This window comes from Scleropages formosus, chromosome 14 (assembly GCF_900964775.1).
Source record: "Scleropages formosus chromosome 14, fSclFor1.1, whole genome shotgun sequence".
Lineage (NCBI taxonomy): Eukaryota > Metazoa > Chordata > Actinopteri > Osteoglossiformes > Osteoglossidae > Scleropages > Scleropages formosus.
In genome coordinates, this window is record NC_041819.1 from 4,212,946 (window position 1) to 4,238,718 (window position 25,773).

A 25,773-nucleotide genomic window follows, 5' to 3' on the forward strand; every position below is an offset into this window, starting at 1 on the left:
CATGTCTCATCTGCAATAATTCAACAAGATGAGCAATATTTCAAACCAAAGTTTTAATTAACATGGACAATGAGATTATTCTGAAAACATTAAATTGTAGATGTCCAGAGAGATTTCTTTCCAGATTAATAATCCACATTTGACAGTTTGCTATACTGATTTACACAAAGAGAACACCAGGGTCTGATAAATAACTCTTTGCATTATAGAACCAATCACTCAAAACATTTGTCATCAGACAAAATAATGAGGAGCCTTTTAACAGAGTTAAATGCATTTATACCTGCCTGAAGTTTTCAATCTTTTCAGGTTGGCCGAGAATTTCATTAGCCAAGTATAAGTGTTTTATCAGGCTCTCCAGGCCTCCATCCTTACAAATGGCATGTAATCACCCACTTTTAAACTTGGCAGAGGTACAAGACAGGCTTGCCCACAGCCTCTGCTTCTTTTTCTCTCTCTCCCGTTCAATTCTCTGGCAGATGCGATTAGAACACATGCAGCTTTTTACAGACCATGGGTGGTTTCAGTGGATCCTGAGTTGGAAGCCTCAATCCTGAAGTTATTGATTCAATTGCAGCATTTAGTTCATTCTGTCCTTAAAAAAAATTAATTGCCTCAGTTCTAGAGCAGTGATTTCTTTGGCTACCAGTTTCATTGGTCAAACCATAGATTTAGCAATTCCGAGATCTAACATCTCCTTAACTTTGTCAGAATTTGGGATAAGAAGCTCTGAAAACTATCTATCTATCTATCTATCTATCTATCTATCTATGTGTCTATCAGACTTTTGAAATCCATGCCTTGGTTAAGTAAAAATGGAGGAAACTACAGTGCAAGAGAAGAGGACACATCAATGTTTTTGTTTCCTCTTTTCCTCTAGTGTAACAAACATATTTCAGAGTAAATTACTTATCTTGCTTTGCCTCTTGTCTTCTTAAAAGTGGTTTGATTTCCATTGCTCATTTCTTTAAGTTTTTATTCATTTTTCTTTTTTCAGAATCCACTTTATCAAAAAGAATTCAACTCTTTCCTATTCTTTTTTTTGTTCCTTGAACAATAGAGCTGTTTTGTCAGTTAGTTGTCAGAGCACTATGAACTCTCAAAACTAATTAGACAGGCCTACCAGCACTAGTTAACAGGTGCTCTGTGGAGTGGTGTTTGATGAGAGGTGGTTGCAGGTTATTCAGGTTTAAAAGCGAAAAGTGGATACCTGGTAGATATAATGCATAGGAAGGGGTTTAATTTCTATTTGGCATAAAATAACATTTTACATAAGTATAATAATAATAATAATAATAATAATAAGAAGAAGAAGAAGAAGAAGAAGAAGAAGAAGAAGAAGAATAGATTAATCACAGCAGACAGCTTCTGATCCAGATGGATAACACTTCTACGGAACAGTATGGACAGTGTTAGCTGTTGCTTAATCCTGGCATTCTGCCATGTTATAATGATTTCATTTAAAATCCACACAGATTTCTCCACTTTTGGAAACACTTGAAATCATTTGTATGGTCTTTATAAAAAAATCAGAGGTTATGTATTTTTAAAAGAAAAAAAAAGGTTTATTTGAGCAGTAAAAGAACGGTTGTACTTTGCCCTGAACCCCGGTTGGAGTACCCTAGTGACACAGCAGGAGTCCTCCTTCACCAAGTCCTGATTCCACCCTGTACATCAGAGCCATCTCAGAAGTCTTTAAAAAGGGGGCTGTTGCTGGGTGCCTTTACAGAATCGTAGCATGATCTTTACCAGGTCTCCTCCAATTCTTTTAGTTAGCTTCATGACTACCCTCATCTGTTCTTACATTGATGTTCAGTTGTCCTTGGCTTTGTGTATCACCCATGACTGTGAATAAATGCACTTGAGTCCATCAACCACCCTTGTTCTTATGTTGCTGAAAAGAACTCTTGATAAATAATCCTTCAGTTTCATTATTTAATGATATTCTGTAAAAATTTTCATGGAAAGGCCATTAGAGATGTCAGCTTTTCCTCAACAGTACATTGAAAAGTGTCCAAACAGGTGTTAGTTATGAAACTTGGGCTGTATGAGAAACTATTTTGTTTTTGCAAATCAGAAGAATAAAAAATCTGATTTGGTGAATGAGATCATTATGCCTTATTTTGGTTTTCTATTTTCAGACTAGCACCTCTCTTTTCTGTGTACTTCTTGAAAAAAAAGATTGACTGAAAAATGCTTCTTGTTTAGTTGTATGTTACTCTTATTACATGTTCATATTTTATTATTGTAGTATAGCATAAAATTAAAACGTGGAGGAAAATTAATATATCCACTGACAATGTCAAACAAAATACAACATGCAATAGTTTAAAGAGCTGGAACCCCCCCCTTAAATTATTCCACTATACCCAGCTGTATAAATGGGTAAATAACTGTAAGCAGCTTATCATTGTCAGTCGTTTTGGACAAAAATGGCAGGTAAATGTATTATGGAATACCTTCAGGCATTGTACTCTATACAGTTTTATCAGTGATAGGATGCCCCCTTGAATTTTCAAGTTTCTAATACAGTTAGTTTAATTTTCTTATTTTGCAGTTGCTAGTTTTCAGGAAAGTGGAAAGCAACACCTTTGCAATTTGTGGATAATGCAGGGATAACTATGATACTGTTATTATCAGCCCTGAGCAACTCTCACGTAGGGAGCAGCCCTACAGCTTTATTCTCTGTAGTGGAGTAAAATCTCCAAAGGCAATAAACAGGCCAGGGAATGTCATTTGACCACTGTACACATGCCTTCCAGGGAATCGCGGGTGCTTGGACTCCTACGTCCATTGTGCACCGCTGGGTGAGTTTCTATGTGACAAATAGCCACCGGCTGAAGAAGGAGTGTGTCAGAAGAACGTGGACAGCCATGTCACCATTACTTTGTGAACAGTTTTAAAGCTACATGTTGGTAGTCTTCTTGAATGAGCTGAAAAATATATGAGTTGTGTTCTATTTTCACGCCTAATATCTTCATATAAACCATAACTTTAAAATGAAAAATGTGTTTTCCCTTCTCGTCATAAATATCATAAACATTTATGATTTGGAGCATTTCTATATATATAACAGGTGTGGGGTATACATGGAGTGGGTATATGGATTGATTGTTTTCTTTTATCTCCACAATCAGTCAAGCATTGGCAGTACTTCTAAGTGCATTGTGCATTTTCTTAAGACTCTTCCAGGAGTTAGATATTGACTGTATCAACTAAGATGCTTTCACAAGAGGTTGGACTGCTATTTTTTATCTTTTCTTGGTATTCCAATATCTAGCCTATTCATGGACAAGTAGTTTTTAAAGGCTTAAAGGGATATTTATTTCTCTTGTTTTTTATACCTTCCAACAGCAGCCAGAAAACCTGAAATATCCCAAGAATATCTGTATTATTTTTTATTTATTATTTTTTTTCATAGTGCAGTGTTCCAAAGAATTTATTTCAGATATAAGTGCCACTATGTGATTTACTCATAACATTATTCAGTTAATTAATATGACACATAAATGGATTTTATTCAAAGGGATTTTTTTCCCCATAATTTATTTTCCACCTCATGCCCAGACATTGTTAATTCCATATATTTTTTTGGTGGCATGTTTCCTCATTTTTTCACAAAAATAGGTGAGTTACATCCAGGTTCGACATGAGAGCTATGAGACAATATTAAGTAACCATGTTATGTAGTTCTTACAAGACCTTTCCAAACGCAGTCTTCTTGATGGACCCCTTGCAGAAACCTAGGCTGCTATGTTTCACTAGAGGGGCAGGTTCGGGTACACTACAAAGCAAGATTAATGGGTTAGTGAGCTCACATCGTGTTCATATCAGACTTATCGAGATAACAGTAAAGGATCATCTTTAAGCTATAACTATGTATCCTACAAAGCCAACATGCTCCAGGCAGGGTAAGTCAACGTTAGCTCAAGTGAGCAATAAAAAATCTTGACTCTTCACCAGTTGTACTTTTTAGAAACATGCTGTCACACTTTTTAGAAGATTCTGTGAAAGTGAAATCATCACATGAGCAGTTAAAGACAGACTTAGTTCTCTGTCTTTGTCTAAGGTTCCTTATGAAATGTAAATATTTCAGATTACTGAGTTAGCTTTTTTGCAAGGTTTTTGAGATTCACATCAGCAATTCATCCTGCCTTTAATGTGCACAGGCTTCTTCAATAATACTCAAGCGAGATTATATATGCTTTCTTTCTTTCTTTCTTTCTTTCTTTCTTTCTTTCTTTCTTTCTTTCTTATATATATATATATATATATATATATATCTTAAATAGATAAAGAGCTGATGATGATATTAATCCAGAAATTAAAATACATATAAATATGTATACACACATATACATATATTGTATGCGTGTGTATGTATGTATGTATGTATGTGTGTATGTATAAACTTCTGGCATTAATGAGTTTGAACAGTTACTTGCAATCTGTATTTAAACCGTTCAAGATCAATTAATTCCTCACACTTTAACAATTTCTATTACCTATCACTTTTAATTAAGTTCTTCCATTCAGCCTCAGTCTGTTGTCAAGGTACCTTAAGATTTATGGGAGAGCAACCACATACTGAAAGATGTTTCCGCTTAATTGTGAAAAATGAGGACTTCTTAATGTTGCTGATCATGGTTAAACATCACGTTACCCATATTTTTCAGCATTACTGAATTATAACTTGTTCTCAGATGCCATTGCAAATAGTGTATCAGGTTTTGATGCCCAGCTTGATCATATGGACATCTGTTCTTTCTAGGCCTTCACAGCTAACTGTACTAATGTTAAAATCCTTTTTGAATTCCTGTCATGCAGTTATAATCATATGTATGTTTAAGGTTGCTGAGAAGTACTAATCCAACCTCACCTTTTAACAAAAGAACATAATATTATACTTTGAAAATCAGAGTTCTCTGAGCTACAGCTATTGGCTTGTATGATTCTTCAGACATTGGTTAAGTGTGATTTGGAAAGCATGGCTTTCTAACACTGGAGATCATTGAGAAACCCTGATTATGCTGAACATGCTTTGTGATTTCCTCCAACAGCTCCTTCTGGCTCTCTCTGTCTTTTTGGTAGCTGTTGCTGGGAGAAACCAAGACTGTGTTGTGACAACTTTCCACTTCATAGAATTTTGTGGTTTCTGAGTGTCATCTATGTATCAAAATGTAAAATTAATCAATCCAGTTTGACCAATAGATGTAAGGGAATATCTTATATCCCAAGCACAGAACAGAAAAAAAGTGAAGTTGATGTTTATCTACTGTATTAACAACTGAAATTCCAGAACCTTCAGCTTTGGTTTTTCTACTTTCGTTTCTTGATGTTTGGTGCTTCTTTCTATTATATGGCATTTTGAGGATGGCCTAGAAAGCACAATAAAGGTGCATTACTGCCACCTGCTGTGCTGGAGTATGAGGTTTGCTGTAGACTCTGAATAACTTAAGATTAACTCACAAGAATGCCATAGGTTGAGGAATGACTGTAGAGATGCATCCGTTCCACTGATCAATGTTGCTTGAGATGCGAGGGACCTTGGGCAGAAGGAATGGGGGGCACTGCATAGACATGTGGTTCCTTTGAGCTTAATATATTTATTTTTTATCTGTTTTGTTGTAACTGTCATGCCAGGTTTCATATGCTTTTACAGCATGACAGATTTTCCTCTGTGACAATGAAGAAAACATAAATAAAAATAAAAAGTGTACCCCTGCTATTTCCCATCATGAACACTTCTCATACATCTCTGCCACCCTCCAGAACAAATGCTAAAGTAAAAGCCACTGTGGTTGTCTTGCCACTGCTGTCTCCTGGAAAAGACCAGAAATTCCAAAACACTCAGGGTATTTGGTAGAATGTGTCAGTAATGTCTATGCATTAGTAAACAATCTACAAAGAATCATTTTTCATGTTTTGGTGTTCCACTCAATCAGGTCAGTTTTGTTTTACATTGAAGATATTCTTTTGCTTGGGAGCTTTTTCAGACAAAAAAAACAATACATTACCAACCTAAGTAGCTATGTAAAACACCTTAAAGAATGTGCAACTGGGTTGTTGTACACTGTTTCTGTAAACCCTTATTTTATTGATGTGGCATGTGCAAATCAGGTTATGCCACACTGCTTATCCAGGAATGCTATACAACTGTACAATCTGCCCCCAGGACCGATTATTTTAACCGGACCTTGGATGGAATTACTTAAACGGAAGGAGTCATTTAATTAAGTAAATATTTTATATTTAATTAATGAGGAATCAGACTGCAACGGAGACGAGGACAGCTGGTAGAACTGTAGAACTGTTCTGCTGCCTTTGGATTTAAAGGTTGAAGGTTTGAATTTTATGTACTTCTGTTCTGTAAATGAGCAAGGCAGTGACCATGAATTGCCTCTATAAAGAAAAATTACCTGGCTGGGTGAATTGGTAAATAATTGTGGATAGTTTAGCACTGAAAAATATCAGAGAAATATGTAAATGCAGTACACCTGCATTTAATAATTATAAATTCATTTTAAAAAGGATTTTTCATTTGCCTTTTCCTCTAAGATGCATTATGAATATTCAGTGCAAACTTCTTGTATAGCTCCCCAGCCTTGGTAGAACCCAACTATCTTTGAGACAGCATAGAGAGTCATAACAGTATATAAACCAGGAAGAATAGAGGAAGTAACTATAAATAGGACAAACCAAAAATCTGTGCTGAAGGCTTCTCAAAAGAAGCAAGAGAGCAAGATCCCAAAGTTTAAATCTAATGAGAAAGACATCACTTTTTCTTCAGCACCTTCTCCACAACAAAGTGGAAAAATGAGGAATCTTAAGGTCTGACCTTGCATAACTATCTTAATCTTCTTTGTGCAAATTACGCCCTCATACTTTCTGACAAATATTGTAATTAGCCATATGTATTCATACAAGCCACTAAGATATGGTTGCTTCGTAATCTCTCATTTAAATGCTAAGTACCACGGTCTGAGTTTAAGCTTTATTCTGTTTTAATACTCAATTTTTCTTTAATCAAGTTGTTTTTCAGGTCAATTTTGGCTTTATTCGTGCTTTTAGAAGTAGTTGCGTCATTCCCTTTGTCCTCAGATGTGCCTTTGCTTTTAAAATATGTAAATCATAAGTATTTACTTCTTTCATAATGTAAATTACTTTCTGTTCTTAATAATTATTGTATTATTTTTTTTGAGTTCAAGTTTCAACAGTCTATCAAGCACTCATGTTGAAATAGAAACCGTGAAGTCAACTCTAAAATTCTAAAAAAATATATTTTTTTTTTCCTATGGACCCCTGTAAATACAATTTGTCATTGAAAATTGGACTTAATAGAATAAAATATTTTGCAATATATGCTAAACATTATTTTTCTTAGGCCATTTTCCAATATTTAAATATTTCCTTCTTTTTAATGGAAAATTTCAAAATGTGGCCTTCAAGGATTTATGTGAAGAAGAGAGGAAAGCAATGCAGATGGATACTGCGTTCATGCTTCAGAGTAAATCACTGAGTGCATTATTTTAAAGAAAAGGCTTTACATAGTGTCTCATTTAGGAGAGAAGGGAAAGTGCTGGAGTCAACAGCAGTTCATGCACTATGCCACTTCCCATAAGGCAACAGAAAAAATCGAAAACCTAAGCAGTAGTTGAGTCTGTCAGTTTTGTTTGCATTCCAGCTAGTTAGCAAATATCCCAGTAATGGAGCCATAATCACTGTGCAGGACAAGTTTGTAATCGCAGGTACAAGTTTTACTCCAAAGACTGCATTTGTGGCATCAGCAGTGTTATGCAATGATGTGACAGTTTTGCACCTTTTGAAAATTTCAAATAATCTTTCATGGCAGGCTTTTTTTCTTTTTTTTTTTTTTTTTTTTTTTTGATAGACGAATGGGGTCTCATATATTCTTTGAAGGTTGTCATTTCCCTCTGATTTTTGACAGAAATAAAAAGCTTTCTTTCCTTCCTTTTATCCTGATGCCGTACACTTTGTGTGCTATACAGTTGCACAGTTTGAAATTACTTTGGCCGTCTCCCTTCTTTGTTCTCATAAAAGCTGTGTGAAAATGGAAGAATTCTGTGCTGTTCTGTCAAGGGGTATGCCTGTCACGTTCTAAAGACAAACAAGCTCCAGAAATTCTTATGGACCACAGACGTACATGAGGTGAACGTGAGCATGGGTGATTTTTCAGTGGACCCATCTGGTGCAATTCTGAGATGAGCCGATCAGCTGGCCATCACATACGCAAATAATGATCCCAACCACTATGCAGTAATCAAGACTAGTCAATCCTTGCCTGTTCAAAGTAATCTCAGATGTGTGCAAATACACCTGGGACCAAGAAAAGACTGGTAAGTAGCATTTTGTTTTATGTTGTTAAATATTTATGATTGCTGTTGAGAAACACAAGTCTTGTCCTCTCATTTGGGAGTTATAAATGAATGTTTACTCCTGGAGTTACCATAAGGTGCCCTTGACAAAACGTCACCTCCTGTGGAGTAGGGCATGACCATGAAAGCTTCTGCATTCCCCTCTGATTGAGTTTGTAGGCATTCCAAGGAGAAAAGTCCACAATTTCACACTCATTCATCAAAATTCTTTTTTATTGCAAGGGGCTCTTGTCAGCAGTGAAAGATGAAATATGTCATTTTACTGTCGAAGTTACAGCACATTGGAAAAATGCTTACTTTATTAATTTTTGCTGTAAAAACACACACACACACATTATCGGAACCGCTTATTCCATACGGGGTTGCGGGTAACCGGAGCCTACCCGGCAACACAGGGCGTAAGGCCGGAGGGGGAGGGGACACACCCAGGACGGGACGCCAGTCAGCCACAAGGCACCCCAAACGGGACTCGAACCCCAGACCCACCAAAGAGCAGGACCAGGTCCAACCCACTGCGCCACCGCACCCCCTCTGTAAAAATACATTGGGAGTCTATTATGAGTTAGAATTTTTTAAAATTTGTGTTTCAAGAGGTCTGGGTCCCAAACACTGGTCTTTGGGTTCTGTAGTATATAAAATTATTCGTGCTGCTAAACATGCTTTTCTTCTCCTCCATTAGCATGGTAGTTACATCAGCACAGAAAAACATGGGTGCGCATTTACCTCAACTTATAAACACAGTGAGGTCAGATATGGCTATAATATATAAAAATGTGTTGAATGAAGTCTATGGGCTGACCTCCCATCTAGGGTGTATGTCTGCCCACAGCTTTGAGCCCAGTAATTCTGACCACCGTGACCCTAACCACAACTAGTGAGTGAGTGAATGAGTGAGTGAGTGAATTCTGTCTGAAAAATCTGTAACCTGTTGTAAATTGGTGGAGTAGTAAATCTGCGGACATAGTTGAGAGAGAGACCGAGAGAGATGCATTTTAAAACCATTCTTGAACGCAGAGAGGAATTCTGCAATTCTGAATGAGTGAAGGAGATCATTCCACTAGAATGAAGCCAGAAGCAAGAACCTTTGAGCTTCTTATTTTGGACCTCTTGAGCAGGGGATCACCAAGTGACCAAAAGTGGGAGGAGCCAGTCTTCTGATTGGTGTGTATTGAGCAATCAGGTCTTGTAGGCATTGGGGATTGGATTCATTGATGGTCTTGTATGGGGGTGCGGTGGCGCAGTGGGTTGGACCGCAGTCCTGCTTTCCGGTGGGTCTGGGGTTTGAGTCCCGCTTGGGGTGCCTTGTGATGGACTGGCGTCCCGTCCTGGGTGTGTCCCCTCCCCCTCCGGCCTTACGCCCTGTGTTACCGGGTAGGCTCTGGTTCCCTGTGACCCCGTATGGGACAAGCGGTTCTGAAAATGTGTGTGTGTGTGTGTGTGTGTGTGTGTGTGTGTGTGTGTGTGTGTGTGTGTGTGTGTGTGTGATGGTCTTGTAGACAATAACCAGTGTCTTAAACTTGATGCGGACAGTTACAAGCAGCCAATGGAGAGAGACAAGGAAAAGAAATACATGGGATCATTTTGGCAGGTAAAACACAACTGCATCTGCATTCTGTGTCACCTGGAAAGGTGTGATGGAGGAGGCTAGACAGGACAGAGTTTGCAGTAGTCCAAGCCAGGAGTCCATATACCCATGGCCTGGATCAGAAGCTCCATAGACATTTTTGTGATATAAGGTTGAATCCTGGGGATGTTATACAAGATGTATCTGCAGGACTGGTAGGTTGATTGTTAGACACACACACACACACACACACACACATACACAAACTGAAACCGCTTGTCCCAAGTGGGGGTCGTGGCAAACCGGAGCCTAACCCGGCAACAGAGGGTGCAAGGCTGAAGGGGGAGGGGACATACCCATGACAGGATGCCAGTCTGTCGCAAGGCACCCCAAGCAGGACTGAAACCCCAGACCTGCCAGAGAGCAGGACCCGGCCAAACCCGCTGTGCCACCACACCCCCGTGATTGTTTGTCCCAGACTCGTATTTGATGAACCTGGTAAAATCAATGAGTTGTCCAGGTTTACAGAAAATTCCCATCAGGTGGACTGACCAGCTGGAAGGTGAAGGATCTTGGTTTTGGAGAGGTTGAGTTACAGATGGTGATCAGTCATATAAGCAGACATCTGGGAGGAAGGCAGATTACATGTGCTTTATAAATTAATTTAGTAATGTTTATATTTTCAAGAACTCATAACTCAGTTATTCGTAACACAAGGTACAAATGTAGTGTTTTCAGGGAAATCACTGAATTATGAAAATATTTTTTCCAGATGAGCCAACTAGGTCAAGGTTTAATTTAATATACATTAAGTAGGTAAGACCTTATGCTGGCTTATTAATACATTCATTTATAATTGAACCACTGATGTTTAAAATTCATTAGGTAATTTAATTTATTATTGAACTATTTAATGTCAGTTGTTGAATATATTGGCAGTTCCATCTTCTCTTTCTATGGTTTTGAGATACGTTCAACATCACCACAAACCTGCAACGGATAAGTGGTTATTGATACTGGTTGGATAGAGAGGTGGGGTCAGTGTAAAATAAAAAGGTCCGCTAATATTTTGTACTTTGCATAAAACTGGGATCTATGTCTTTTTATGTTACTGTTACCAAAAGTCTTTGTAGTAAGGTCTCAGGATCTTATTATTTAAAGAAGATTTGAATCCATTTTGTTCAGAGGAAATATTGAGAGAGCATAGCAGAGAGAACAAAAATGATAGAAAATTGCTGTATTTGTTCTGCTATTACCATTTAACCAAAAAGATAATATTTTGTGAGGTTTATGGAAGTTTCCAGGTCTTGTAACCATGACGCCTCTTCTCACCTGCAGGGAAAAAAACTGATAGTTATCAGATTGCTATTGTTCATGCAAAAAAATAAATAAATAAAAACAGAAAAAAGAACTGTTCTGACCTCTGGACAAAGCCCCGGGTTCTCAGGCACCATTATCTGCATCTATTTTTCTTCCCTCCCTTCCAAAAAAGGATGAAATGTATTCAGCTATTATCCTCCCTGACAGGAAAGGACAGAAGTCAGGGGCTCCAACTTTAGCTGACTCCTGCCGGCAGGGAGATGGGAAAATGAGTGGACCCCCGGCATCCACAGCCTTCAGCTTATTCCTCGCTGTGACTGTCACAAACACCAGAGGGATAATCAGCTTGTCCGGATGCTACCATAGTGAATACCAGCCTCTAATCACGCATGCCGTCTGAGCTGATGGCTTTGAAAACCACAGAATTCCATTTGCATTTAAAAAGAGGGACGCTGTAGGAAAATGGGAAGCGCTACTCGAAAAGTTCTCAAAATTACGAATTAAACTTGGTGTTGGAAACAGGCGTCTGATAAATTTTGACCTTGGCCTGGTTTTTTTCTTTCTTTTTTTGCAAAAGGTGAGGAGGGGTAGAAAATAGACTGCCCTGGTAATGATGTACGCTCTAATTACAAACGCATCTTAATTCTCTTAAGGTTTACTTTGACTGAGTTTGGTTAACTGTTCATTTGACATAGAACTGTAACATGAAATGAAACTCCACGCTGTACTACTATCACCTTGACCTTGAACTAAAACAAAATATATGTTCCTTGACATGTTGAAGTCATTTTTAGAAGTAATGTGTTCTGAACATAAAGTGCTTTTTGTTTCTCTACTAATCCATCCCTTTTTCCTGTCCTGTGTTTTCTGAATATTCCATTAAGCATTTTATTTGGGAGAAGTACTGTATGATGATATGACACTTGGCAACTGTTCTGTTGGGATATCTGAATGGGTAGATTTGAATTGCATAATTTTCGCTAATTCACCTGAAATATTTCTTTGGCAAGCGGGGGTGCGGTGGCGCAGCTGGCTTGGCCAGGTCTTGCTCTCTAGTAGATCTCGGATTTGAGTCCCGCTTGGGGTGCCTTGTGACAGACCGGTGTCCTGTCCTGGGTGTGTCCCCTTCCCTTCCGGCCTTGTGCCCTGTGTTGTCGGGTTGGGCTCCAGTTCGCCACAACCCTGCTAGGGACAAGCGGTTTTAGACAGTGTGTGTGTGTGTGTGTGTGTGTGTGTGTGTATTTCTTTGGATTGTGCAAGGAAACTGGAGTACCTGTGGGAAATCCACATGAATATGAAGAGAACGTGCAAACACCACATAGAACGGAGTGTCAGTAATATACAGTAATATTCTGTATATTAGCTGAGTCAGGGGAATTTCATTTTATCAGTTTACAAGGACAAAATTTGGATTTTGTCCACCTCCGAAACAGCTACGCAGCAGAAGACATTTATGTTTACAGGCATCCCTCAACTTACAAACTTTTTTTAAAATTCCAGAATATAATTTCCAAAATTCCAGTATATAATTTACTGCTGGCGTTATGCCCGTTGCTGTATTCTGGATACGAGGCAAATACAGTTTGTTATTGAAATCTAATGCCTACAAACATACCTATTAATTTCCGCATTCACTGTTTGATAATCATGAAGTGAGGCATTGGTCTGCAACCAAATCTCTCTGTGTTTTGTGTGTTAGGAGTGTGACAGTGTTGCATTATGGGAGGTGTATGAAATTCCAAAAGAGTGTATTTAAGCTGTATTGGGTGTGTTATTTATATTTACTCATTTAGCTGACAATTTTATCCAAAACGACGTGAAATGTTAAGCTACCTACAACCATTTATACAGCTGTATAATCCCTAGAAATAATACTCAATTCCCTTTCAGTTACTCATTATCCCTCACATTATCAGCATAGTTGAGTTCCAAACACTTATAGCTGACCTCTATAGAGCGGTACAGTATGTACAGCACAAGGAATATAAACATGAAAAAAAAAAAAACTGATGAATTACATTTGTTGCTGTTGTACCAAAATCTGTACAGTAAGTTCTTCTTTAGATCAGTAATACACAGTTCCAATTAATTTCAAGAACTTCACGTTTGTTGTGTAATGAAATCAAGGCATGATTACCACTGTATAGGAAGTCATACTACAGCATAAATTTGTTCACCTGAGACAATGCAGATGTTCCTGGTGATGGGTGAAGTATTCAAGTTGAAGTCTCTGATGTCAAATGCTCAGAAAAAAAAGAGGAAAAGGTTGATTTGATATTGCATAGAAATAATTTAAATTTGACAACTGGAATTTTGAAAGATTACATATATATATATATATATATATATATTTTCACAATGAAAATGGTTCTGAACAATGACTTCAACAAGGGAAAAAGCAATAAAGTATGGTCTATCAACTGGTATGTATTGGTTTCTTCTAAAAAATAGATTTACACAATTAATATTTAACTGCCGTTTCAGTGCTAATAAATCAAATATCAGAATGTCACTGTATATTACATATATTTACCTATATTGTGATTCCACTCATTGCATTGGTTCACATACTTTACGTATTGAAGGATATAAAGTTATTCTGCTTTTGCTTGGCATCAGTGTTATTTAAATGTGTAATTCTCAGTGTTTACAAAAAACATTAACTTTTCTCTGCTTCTGCACATGCCTATGATCACCCTTGCCGTTTAAATCCTGATTTTGCTTGTTTGTTCTACAGTCTCAACATTTTTTCCTTTATATTTGAATTATTCTGGACACTTGGGAAGGGGGTCTAATAATCTCCTAAAGCCTCTTTAAACAAAATCCAATTTTATGCCTTAGTCTGTTAAAATTGAAATTAAGTTAATTTATTTCTTCAATACAACTAATAAAGGTTTAATTCACTGGTGTTTAAGAACTCATTTGGGAACTTGTAGCTTCTTCCATATGGTTAAAAAGAGTGGTAATAAGTGAAGACACAAGCAAAATTATATTTTTCTCTCCCTTCTTACGTATGAAAATCTTGGTCATCGCTATTGTCATCTTCAGCTCCGACCCTTGGAGAAGGAATAGCATGGACAGCTATTTGTCACAATTAAGGGCAACTTATAGCATAGTGTCTAGAGAAAAGACCATGTAAGAGACAAAACATATCATGTTGGCAATGCAGAAAATATTACATCAGTTATATATACTGCCTCATCTGAAAATTCTGCTGTGAGGAAAAAAAAAAGGTCTAAAACAGTGAGAAGGACAAACCCTTACAAGCAAGTTAAAAGGCACAAAACTTATTTGTGGAAAATACTTCAGTGTCTGTATTTTAAATACGTTCTATGAAGACATAATTATGATAAATGATGCATATAATTGGGCATTAAATAGCACCAAAATATGCAACCTCCAAACTTAACTGTGACCAGGTTGTCTGTGTCCTTCCTCCCCAGTGGATCGCTACCATCTGGCCACAGCCATTAGCTGTGACCTGAGCACCGTGCTCCTTACCGTGCAAGAAACTCAGCATTCTCAGGTCTGGGACCTGTGCACCTCACCACATTGGTACAACCTTGTCTTAGACTTAGGGGACAAGTTATTTTGCCATTGAAAAGAAAAAAAAAAAGGAAAAGAAAAGAAAAGAAAAGAAAAAAGAAAAGAAAAAAGAGCCAAGCAGTACCAGAGTGATGTGCGTGGAGTGAATCCTTCCAGTACATTCCCGCCTCTGTCTGAAAGCTGCAGCAAGGGCCACTTTCCCTTACATGTGTTTCTGTCACTCTGAAACCTGTCATTACACGTTTGTGCCACTGTCCTGAAACCTGCTGTGGGACATATTTTCAGGGACAACTGTATGTGGAACATGAGTGATCCAGATGCATCTGTAGTGTCTAGTAGAATATGAACAGTTTTTTTTTTTTTTTTTTTTTCTAAATACAAAAATGGGTTCTTTGGGGGACAAAGTAGCACTAAACAGTCTTGCTTGTATTTTCTCGCTTGGCTTAAAGCTGTATAAACATATTCATACTGCTATTTTGTCAGATTCTGTTGTTTTTTTTCTTTTTATTTTTTTTTGCAGTACGCTTTGAGAACATTAAATTGTACTTTACACACATTTTACACACAAATAAATTTTTTATGACTTGGGAGTGCAACACTTCTAGCTAGAAGACACGGAGGATTTTCCTTTCTTTTTATTACTCAACTTTTCTGTTCTGTTTGTGTTTTCCATATAGTCATTAACAACAGCAGCAACAACAACAATTATCAATGAGAATTTATTTGTTTTCATTAGATTTTAAAAATTAGACACTTTAATGTGTAGTCTTTGTTATATACCTTTTAGAAATTTCCAAAACAAGCATACCATATACATAAACTAAAGGCTGTTGACAAACACATTTTCTGCCTTGCATTTCTGATACACTTGCATTTGCCAAGGTACCACACACACACACACACACATTTTCAGAACCGCTTGTCCCAGACGGGGTCACGGGGAACCGGAGCCTACCCGGCAACACAGGGCGTAAGGCTGGAGGGGGAAGGGGACACACCCAGGACGGGACGCCAGTCCATCGCCAGGCACCCCAAGCGGGACTCGAACCCCAGACCCACCGGAGAGCAGGACTGTGGTCCAACCCACTGCGCCACCGCACCCCCCGCCAAGGTACCATTCAATACAAAATTAATCCAAATTTAAATGGATGCAGTAAAATTATATATAGGTAATACATGGGCTAACTATTTTTGAAAGAATGTTGAAGTACCGCCTGAACACTGCAAAAATTATAAATAAATATAAATAAATGTCTACGAAATGTGTCGCTCAGTAATTAGCATCTCTACAGTTTGTAAGGTGTTTAACTGAAGTGGTATTTACATGTGCAGGCAATCTGACTTTGTTAATAGGAATCTCTCGACAGCCAGCTCTACTTATCCTCAGTAACGCCAAATGGCATCTCAATACATAACAGTATTTGGAGTATGGGTGAGAGTATACATGTTTTATAAAGTGCACTTTGATTTGGTTTCATATTTCCCTTTTCAGTGCAGGGAAACGCATGGAAACGTGTATGACAAACTGGAAGCAGGTGAATTTTCTATTCCAGGCCTCTCAGTGGAAAGTGAGCCTGAGTCTTTCTAAAACATGTTATTTGAAATGAAGTGCTTGACACATCACTGGTTTATTTGAAATAACCAAAAAAAAAAAAAAAACACATTCACCCCTGACAGCTCAGTGTCAAAGGAAGTAGCTGCATATGAATATGAATGAAATATCAGTTCAAACCAATAACCACAGCGATGTTTTACAAATTTTTGTGTTTAATTCTATTAAATTGATTTGGTTTTTGGGATGCTTTTGAAATTGCACATACATGTTTTATACAATTGATAAGAATGAATAAGAATACTGAGGTGTAGAAAGCTGCATACAATTTTGGTGGGGTATAAAATTCAACATTGTTAGTGAACTTTGACTCCTGTAATGGTGTGGCTGTATTTATCATTTAACTTCATCTACAGCTTATTTTGGTTTCACTCATACTAAAGAGAAGAGACAGACTGATCAAGATACCCCTCTAATAATGTATATTTAATTTCATATTGGTTTGTTTATCCTGCTTTCTACTCATATGTATAGTATGTGATTAGATGGTTTTCTAACGCAAGTGAAGAAGTGTGCCTCTTGTAAAGCAAAGACAAAAGAGGATGCAACAGTGGGATCTCATCGAGAGTTTGCTGAAATTTCATGAGAAATTTTCAAGGCAACAATAGGACGTGTGCCTTGACATTTGGTCCCCAGACTTGGCTTATATGTAAGGTACTAATTAGCAGAGAAAACACTGTCAAACTGCCATATGGTGGAAGAAATAGAACAGCTTGGGGAGCAATAGTGAAACCTCATACATCTATAATTGTGGATGTTACTCACGCCAGCTTGGTGTCAGGTATTAGGAAATATGTAAATGGGAGCTAAATTAATGAAGGTCTTAATGGTGAAATAAGAATGTAGCTTTTCTCTGCTGTGCCCTGTTGCAAGGTTATTTATTGTCTGAAGTCAGTGTTTGCTGTTTAACTATTTAAAGCTTGTTTTTCTCCCATGGCATTTTTCCTGTTGGACAATGCAACAATGCTGTGTGTGTGTGTGTGTATGTGTGCTTGTGTGTGTCTGTGTGTTTTGCATACCTCATTTTGGGAGATTTGCAGAAATGCTATTTATGTTAAATAATACTAGTAGACAAAGATGACTATCAAGTTTAAACATGGAAAACCAGAGAATGTGTGTCAACACCAGGGGGAAATACAGCTTTCTGGACATATACAGAAAATATCAACTACGGACAACAAAATGCAATGCACTTCTATTATTATGATGATTATTTGTTTTTGTGGTATAAGAAGCAATGTTTTGATTTTGTGCTTAGTCAAAATAGTGTCTTCATTACAAAAAAAAAGGTGGAACTGTAATTGGAAAAAAAAAAGAGAAACAACATAATTCGAACTCTATAGTGTCTTGCATTTCATGGTCATTATTTAAAGAAATGACAGATAACTATACTGTTAACTTTTTGACACATCTAGATCTCTTGACTTTCACTTTAACATAGGAGAGTTAAATATATGACCAAAGAAAAGAATTTAAGTCCGTACTCTTTTAATCTGCAAACTAAGAGTTTGGAAGAAGAGGGAAAGAAACTTTGAATTAATTTCAGAGAAAAATTAAAAGGCTATACTTTCACTCTAGAAACTCCTAAAATACTTAGGCAAGACATGATTCTGGAGTTATTACACAGAAACCACATTTAATAGAAAACATATAAATTACAGATATTTCATTCCAGAAAGATGATTATTTTCCTAACCATAATGGTAAAAATGGGAGAGCCTGTTTTATTTTATTTATTTATTTATTTATTTATTTATTTATTTATTTATTCATTAAACCATTTGACTTAAGGGAGGGTGGAGAGATTTGACACTGTCACAGACAAATTCTGCACACTGCATACGGTGGGCAATATCCCATGCCTCACTCTGCAGGCAACTGGGGAGCAGGCAAGAGTAATGCAGTCGCCTTCGGTGCGAAAATCACCATGAATCCAAAATGAGACGGTGACACGGCTGCGGGGACCCCTTCTGGTGCATACAAGTTTGATGACAGTCGACAAGAGGATTGCACGGCAGGCCTTCAAATAAATAAAAAACGGTGTACCTTGTTACATGGAGCTGTCAAATTTTTCGTAGGCAAGGTTATCTTTGTCCTTCTTGTTACAAGGCTGAGAGGAAGCTCCGTTACCTACGATACAGAGCAGTAGCAATGACCTTGGCAGGATTAAAGGATTTCTTTAGTTCCCACCTGCAATTATTTGTCCCATTTAGTAATAGCTGTTTATGAGAACCTGGGTTAATTGCTATTTCTTTTCAAAGTACATATCTTAATACAGACCTCAGTGAAACTTCCCTATCACATGAAAGGTAGTATGCAATATATACTGGGTATCACTAGGCAAAGAGCTGATTGGTTTATTTTATTAGAAAATGCGTGACCTGGGTGTAAAAATAGAATGTAAGATTCATTTACAATGCAACCCTTCACAAGGTTTATAAAAAGACCAGCCATTTTAAGAGTAGAAATGATGTCCTCATTTCCTGACTATATCTATTATGGAAAATGAAGCAGGTGAAAATTTAGATTCCCATTTCCGTTCTCATTTCTTAGGCCTTTAAACACTTTTAGAACACCTATTTATGCTATCTGAACAAGGAAAAGGACTGTTTACGTCTTTCTTCAATTTTTGCAAGTACACTTTGATGAGGTCTTTGGTGTGAGTGATGACAAATTAATCTGAAAGAAATGTCCATTTCATATGTAAATGTTTTAAATCTATTATCCATGTTTTATTATGTTGAACTGCTGTGGGATACAATGACAAGTAAAAAGAAAAAGTAATTACAACATCAGTCTCCAATTCAATTCAGTTTGTGAAAAGTAATTCAATTACATTTCATGATTCTTGTTCTCAGATTTCATACACACAACAACACAGACACACACACATTTTCGGAACCGCTTGTCCCATATGGGAGGGGACACACCCAGGACGGGACACACAACAACAATAATAATTTATTCTTTGAAATTAAGAATAATAAATATGTAATGTTCTTCCTTCACATATAAACACATAATCCTTCACCTATGTTATCTTAAAATGATAGCATGTGGTTGGGAAAAAGTTATTAATCATTTAAGCAATTTTTTTCCATTTCTTTGGGAAATTTATCATGTATAGAATTCCACAAAAGTTACGGTGTATTTTGCTTTCATTTGCTGCTCGATTTTCACAGCATGCATCACATGGTTATACTGGGTTTGTCTGGCAAGAATAACAAGTGAACAAAATTGATTTTGTGTTAGCTGTCTTGCAAGTGAACTCAGTATAGATTACTTTTTCCCTATCCTCTGTGATGGCTGACAATTCACTTTATTGAATTGACACAAAATGTGTTCTCCTTCTTCTATCTTCGAGTTATAAGAAATTCCTTTATTTTCCCAATTATTAGTGTTAATGTTTTTGCCAAACCACGAGATTAATCAAAATTAAGCAAACATGGAAATAATGTATGAAAATATTTTCTTTATAGGGTGAGTTCATAAGGTGCGTTCTCACTTTATATGCAACAGTGTCAGGCATTACACACAACACACGAATAGACCTTATCCCACCCACATTGTTTGATATTGATATAATAAACTCCCACAGGTTGATCACGATATAAAATGCATTTTTAAAAGACTGGAATGATTGTGCACTGTGATATTGCTTTACCTGTTTCATAATAACAAAGAACCTTGTGTTACCTACATGACCTGATCGCTAGCTATGCTCCAACAAGACCACCTCTGCCAACTTGGTCGTCTCACACACAAGAGGTCTATAACGTAAAGCACTAAGTTTTCTGTTTTGGCTCCAATGTGGTGAAACAACCTCCCCTTCTCACGCATAACTGCTAAATGTTTCTCAGTATTCAAGAAGGGTCTTAAAATACATCTCTTTCAGACTCACTGGTCCTCTGATGTCTTTAATAAATGCATAGGATGTTTCTGTTAAAAAAATTTAAAAAATAAAAGAAAACAGTATATGCAGCTACTCATGCAGTGTGTACTTGTTTATACAGTGGTATGAGGCAAAGTGACTGGATATGCAGTTTTGCTGTTTTTCTTTTCTTTTTTTTTTTCTGAAAAGATCTTCACCTTGGAGGAAAAAAAAAATAATAAAAAACATATGTTAAATGAATAAATGTAAATGTTATTTTGGTTAGTTTGCCATCAGGGCAGCTGGTAGTGTAATAGAGCTGCTGCATTTGCATCCACAGATCTCAGGTTTGAATCCCACCTCCAGTTGTAGTACTCTTGAGTAAGGTACTCACCCTACATTGCTTTAGTACAATTACCCAGCTGTATAAACAGGTGAATAATTGTAGGTATCTCAACATTGTGAGTTGCTTTGGAGAAAAGTATCAGCTAAATGGAAAAATATAAATGGTAACTTCGTTCAAAAAGGTTTTACCAGATGGTAAAGCAAAACTAAGTATACCCAGCAGTCAACTATAACTGAGTTTGAGATGCCTTTATGTACCATACATAATGTGTTTTATGTGCAGTGCCAGATCCATGGCCGAAAATAGAAGGATGACAAAAAAGCTGAATTGTATGTAATAGAAGTCACATTATAAAGACAAATCTGAGAAGAAACTAATCAAGTCAATGCAATTTATCAATTAAGAACAATCGATTCTGCCTGTGTCTGCTGGAGATTTAAATATAGTTCTTTATGATAAATTCAATCAAATGGTACTTTGCAGTTAAACTCTAGATATAATGCTTGCATGAAAAATTAAAGAGGTGAAAAATAATGATTTAGAAATTTATCTGAGTGTCCCAGTGTGGTGAGATAATTACATTTTATTCACAATGACAAAGTATCTCTGGTGAAAGAAAAAAGGCTTTCAGGAAAAAGGTATTAAATATCCAAGATGTATTATTAACTTTGTGGTACTAATAATTCTAGGTAGTGGAGACAATATTGCCTTTACCTCACAAGTATATATAAATAAAATAAAGGATGCCTTTGCGATACGGAATTTAATAATGAGTGAATGGTGATTTTCCAATATACTTGATAAAGTGCATGCTGCATCCACAGATAATTGAAACCACTCAGAAATGACATAATTTGAATATTGCACTGGAAAGCGAACAATGGTGATATAATTATTGCATTGAATAAGCCTGTAGTTGCAAGAGAGAAAGAGAAAGTAAAAAAGCTGCTTATGTGCTTATGTAAATGAAAGCAATGGAAGTGCAATGACTTTTTTCCCCTTAAAGAAAGTTGTGACGGAGTTACTACTTGGTTTCTGAGATCTTTATAGGTTACAAATCTTACCATTTTAACACAACTTAGATAAAGCAGTCATAGTAGCCTAAAATTCATAGCTATCAGCAAAAATGAAATGGCTAATCTCATGAAAAATTAGATACTGTTCTCTGGTAAAAGGTGGGCCCTACGTGTTATAGGAGGTCTTCAGTAAAGCAGCTCACTAAACTGGGAAACTGGTAGTAAGTTAAACTGTAAAAAAAGAAAAATTACTTGGAGGAGAGAGATGATAGCGATATTAATATTTTTTTTTTTTAGGAAAAACCCAGAAATTTTAAAAAAATTATAAATCTGAAATACAGTATATGAGTATTATGTTTGGAATAACACCTTAAGCAGGTTTTTAATTCTCAAAATAACAGGCTTTGCCCCATTCAAAAGTAGTTAATAAATAAAATTTTTGATATTATTTGAATATACTTGAGGAGATAAACTGATATCTACCATTCTGGCAGTGGATGACTTTCAGGAAAGGAATAGAATTTAGTTGCACTATAAAGAGACTGCAGTTAACACCCTAAAAAGGTAGCAGTCGTTGTTTGTGACGGCAAGTCACTCTGATTTCTTTAATTTGTTCCAAGATCGTTGAGAAGCTGTTGTGCTTCGAGAAACCCTGAAGGGGCTGAATAATGCAACACCTGGCTTCCATCTGAGAATGAGCAATGGAAAGGTATCTGGCACACAAATCCAATGTACTGCATCAGAAAAAGAAATGTTAAAACTGTAGAAAAGCAGTACTTCTTCCTGTGTATCTGCTGCTTCCGTTTTTGTTGAGGAGCTTCGGTTTCTGATTGCTCATTCAAAGTGTGAAACAAACCTTTATATTCTCAAACATTATGGTCTACATGCATGAGCGATGGCTTAAAAAACATACAATTGTGAGTATTAATTTTGAAATAAAACTTAAAATTAAATTTGCATTTTATGTAAGAATGCAATATTAGCAGACAGTGCAGACAACTCTCATTGTAGAGAACCATTTATTCCAAAAAACATACATGGCATAGTCAATATTATGAAAATCAGAATTTGTAAAAAGTATTAAAAAAAGCTGAAAGTAATAATAAAGACTAGAAAACAAGGAAGACATGGGGATTACATCCATGGTTATGTATGGTCTTATGTGCATAATCACTTTTCAAATAGCAGTTGAAACTTGATCTCCCCTCTTAATTAATTTCTTCTGCTATATTTTATATTTTATTTTGACTGTGTTAAAAGTGGGGTGCGGTGGCGCAGTGGGTTGGACCACGGTCCTGCTCTCCAGTGGGTCTGGGGTTCGAGTCCCGCTTGGGGTGCCTTGCGATGGACTGGCGTCCCGTCCTGGGTGTGTCCCCTCCCCCTCCGGCCTTATGCCCTGTGTTACCAGGTAGGCTCCAGTTCCCCATGACCTTGTATGGGAGAAGGGGATGTGGTGGTGCAGTGGGTTGGACCGCAGTCCTGCTCTTTGGTGGGTCTGGGGTTCGAGTCCCGCTTGGGGTGCCTTGCGACGGACTGGCGTCCCGTCCTGGGTGTGTCCCCTTCCCCCTCCGGCCTTACGCCCTGTGTTGCCGGGTAGGCTCCGGTTTCCCGTGACCCCGTATGGGACAAGCGGTTCTGAAAATGTGTGTGTGTGTGTGTGTTTTAAAAGCTTTAGCAGCCATTAGAACCCACTTGAATCAAATGTTCTGTTTATATAAGTGACCGATGTCACAGAATTATTTAGCTTAACCATCTTTTTAATTTTATCTCTTAAATCTGTGCCACCAGGGGAGACAGGCAGTTGAAAACAATGAGCAGGTCTTCGAAATGAAATCAGTCCACTAAACTGATTTTAACTTATATAAATACTCAGTATGAAATTCTTCTATAATTCATCACTTCATTGCACGCTGCACTTCGAGATTTAGAATTTAAAATTGGTCAGTCATTCAGTTTCCTTTCACTTCTCCTCAAGACAGTTTCAGTGGTAGTAGGCAGGCCCAGACCTCCTCCAGTAACACTCTCCAGCTCCTCCTAGGTGTTCCCCGACATATGCTGGTTATCCGCCAGATACAAGGTCTCCAACCTGTCTTAAGGCTACCCTGGCATCTCCTCCCACTAGGATGTGGGCAGGATAGCTCTGACAGGAGCCAACCAGGGGAAATTCTTACAACATGCCTGAACTTCCTCAACTGATTCCTCTTGATCCAGAGGAGCAGTGACTGTATCTTGAATATCTTTCAGATATGTCAGGTTGCTCATCCTGTTATAGAGGACAAGCCCAGTAATTCTGCAAGGAGATCTGGTTTCTGCTGCTTGTATAGTTGATCTTCTACTTTTAGTCGTTATCGAAAGCTCATGATCATATGTGAGGGTGGGGACATTGTCTGAGTGATAATAGTTAATCCTTCATACAAAAGCTCAGTTCAAGGTTTACTTCAGACTAGAACAATATATCTGACACTGCACCAATCTGTCTTTCAATCTGCTGTTCCCCTTTTTCTAATTAACAAGACCCAAAGATATTTGAACTCCTCCTGTAGGGGTTGTTGCACCTCTTTCAACAGAACAGAGCAGTCCACTCTTCTTGGGATGATGAGCGTGTCCACATACGTAGACGTGTTGATTGTCATCCCGGCTACTTCACACTCAGTGCTGCAAAAACTCAAATACATGTCAAAGGTCACAGTCAGATGACGAGAAAAGGGTAACATCATCTGCAAACAGCAATCATTCCATCATTAGTCTACCCACCTGGACACCCTCTGAGTCACACCTGTGCTTAGATGTCCTGTTCATAAAAAAAATATTGCAAGCAGACTTGGAGACAAAACACACCTTCAGCAGAGTCCAGTGTCCTCATTAAAAGGAATATGAGAACACTGAGAATCTGGACACAGTTTACACTGCAGTCCATACAAGGATTAGATGCTGTGCATCAGTGAGCCAGGCACCACATATTGCTCTTGTTGGATTGGCTTATTTCCATGCACCATCATATAACTGTACTAATGAGAAAAGCTGGTCTATGGTCTTTAACTGTGGTATAAGCTTTGCAAGGAAGGCTGAGAAGTTTGACTGCCCTTGTACCTGAAATTTTGCCAGTCCAGAGGACCGTTATCTATATTCCGTACAACATTGAAGAGACAAGTGAGCCAAGCTACTCTTACACTGTCCAGGTCATTTAACATTTCTGGCTGAATCTTATCAACCCATGGCGGGCGCGGTGGTGCAGCAGGTTTGGCTGATTCCTGCTTTCTGGTGGGTCTGAGGTTCAAGTCCTGCTTGGGGTGCCTTGCAGTGGACTGGCGTCCCGTCTTGGGTGTGTCCCCTCCCCCTCCAGCCTTGTGCCCTGTGTTGCTGGGTTATACTCCAGGACAAGTGATTTCAGACAGTGTGTGTGTCTTATCCACCCTAATAAATGTACCACTGTGAAGGCCTCGAAACACCATGCTGTCTTGTTGAAGAGTAATAGGTTTTAATTCACTAGAGTAACCCTTGAGAATGTTTGAATTTCTCAGGTCTGTCCACCTGGCACTCTGTATCTTGAATTCAGCTCACTACCAAGTAATGATGAGTTGACTGTTACGCTCCGTGTTTCAGCCAAGTGTATACAGCATATGGCCTCAAGTCAGACAGCAGATACACAAAGTCGGTCCACTTATCATCATCAAGATTAACTTGTACCAAATACACAATGTACACAATGTCCTTGTGTTCAAACATGGTATGTAAGGATAGTCCATGGCTGGCAATGAAGTTCAGCAACAGTGTACTGCTCAAGTTCAGATAAAGCAGCTGCTGAGATATCATTTTTAAACCATATTGTGTGAACACTGCCTACAAGACAAAGGGCAAGAGTAGGGTGAAATGCTAGTCAAGTTGGAGACATGACAGGCATTGACCAAAACAGACTTGTTTTAAAAAAAAAAAAAAAAAAATGTAATGGTAATGTGGGGGGCGCGGGGGCGCGGTGACGCAGTGGGTTGGACCACAGTCCTGCTCTCTAGTGGGTCTGGGGTTCGAGTCCCGCTTGGGGTGCCTTGCGATGGACTGGCGTCCCATCCTGGGTGTGTCCCCTCCCCCTCCGGCCTTACGCCCT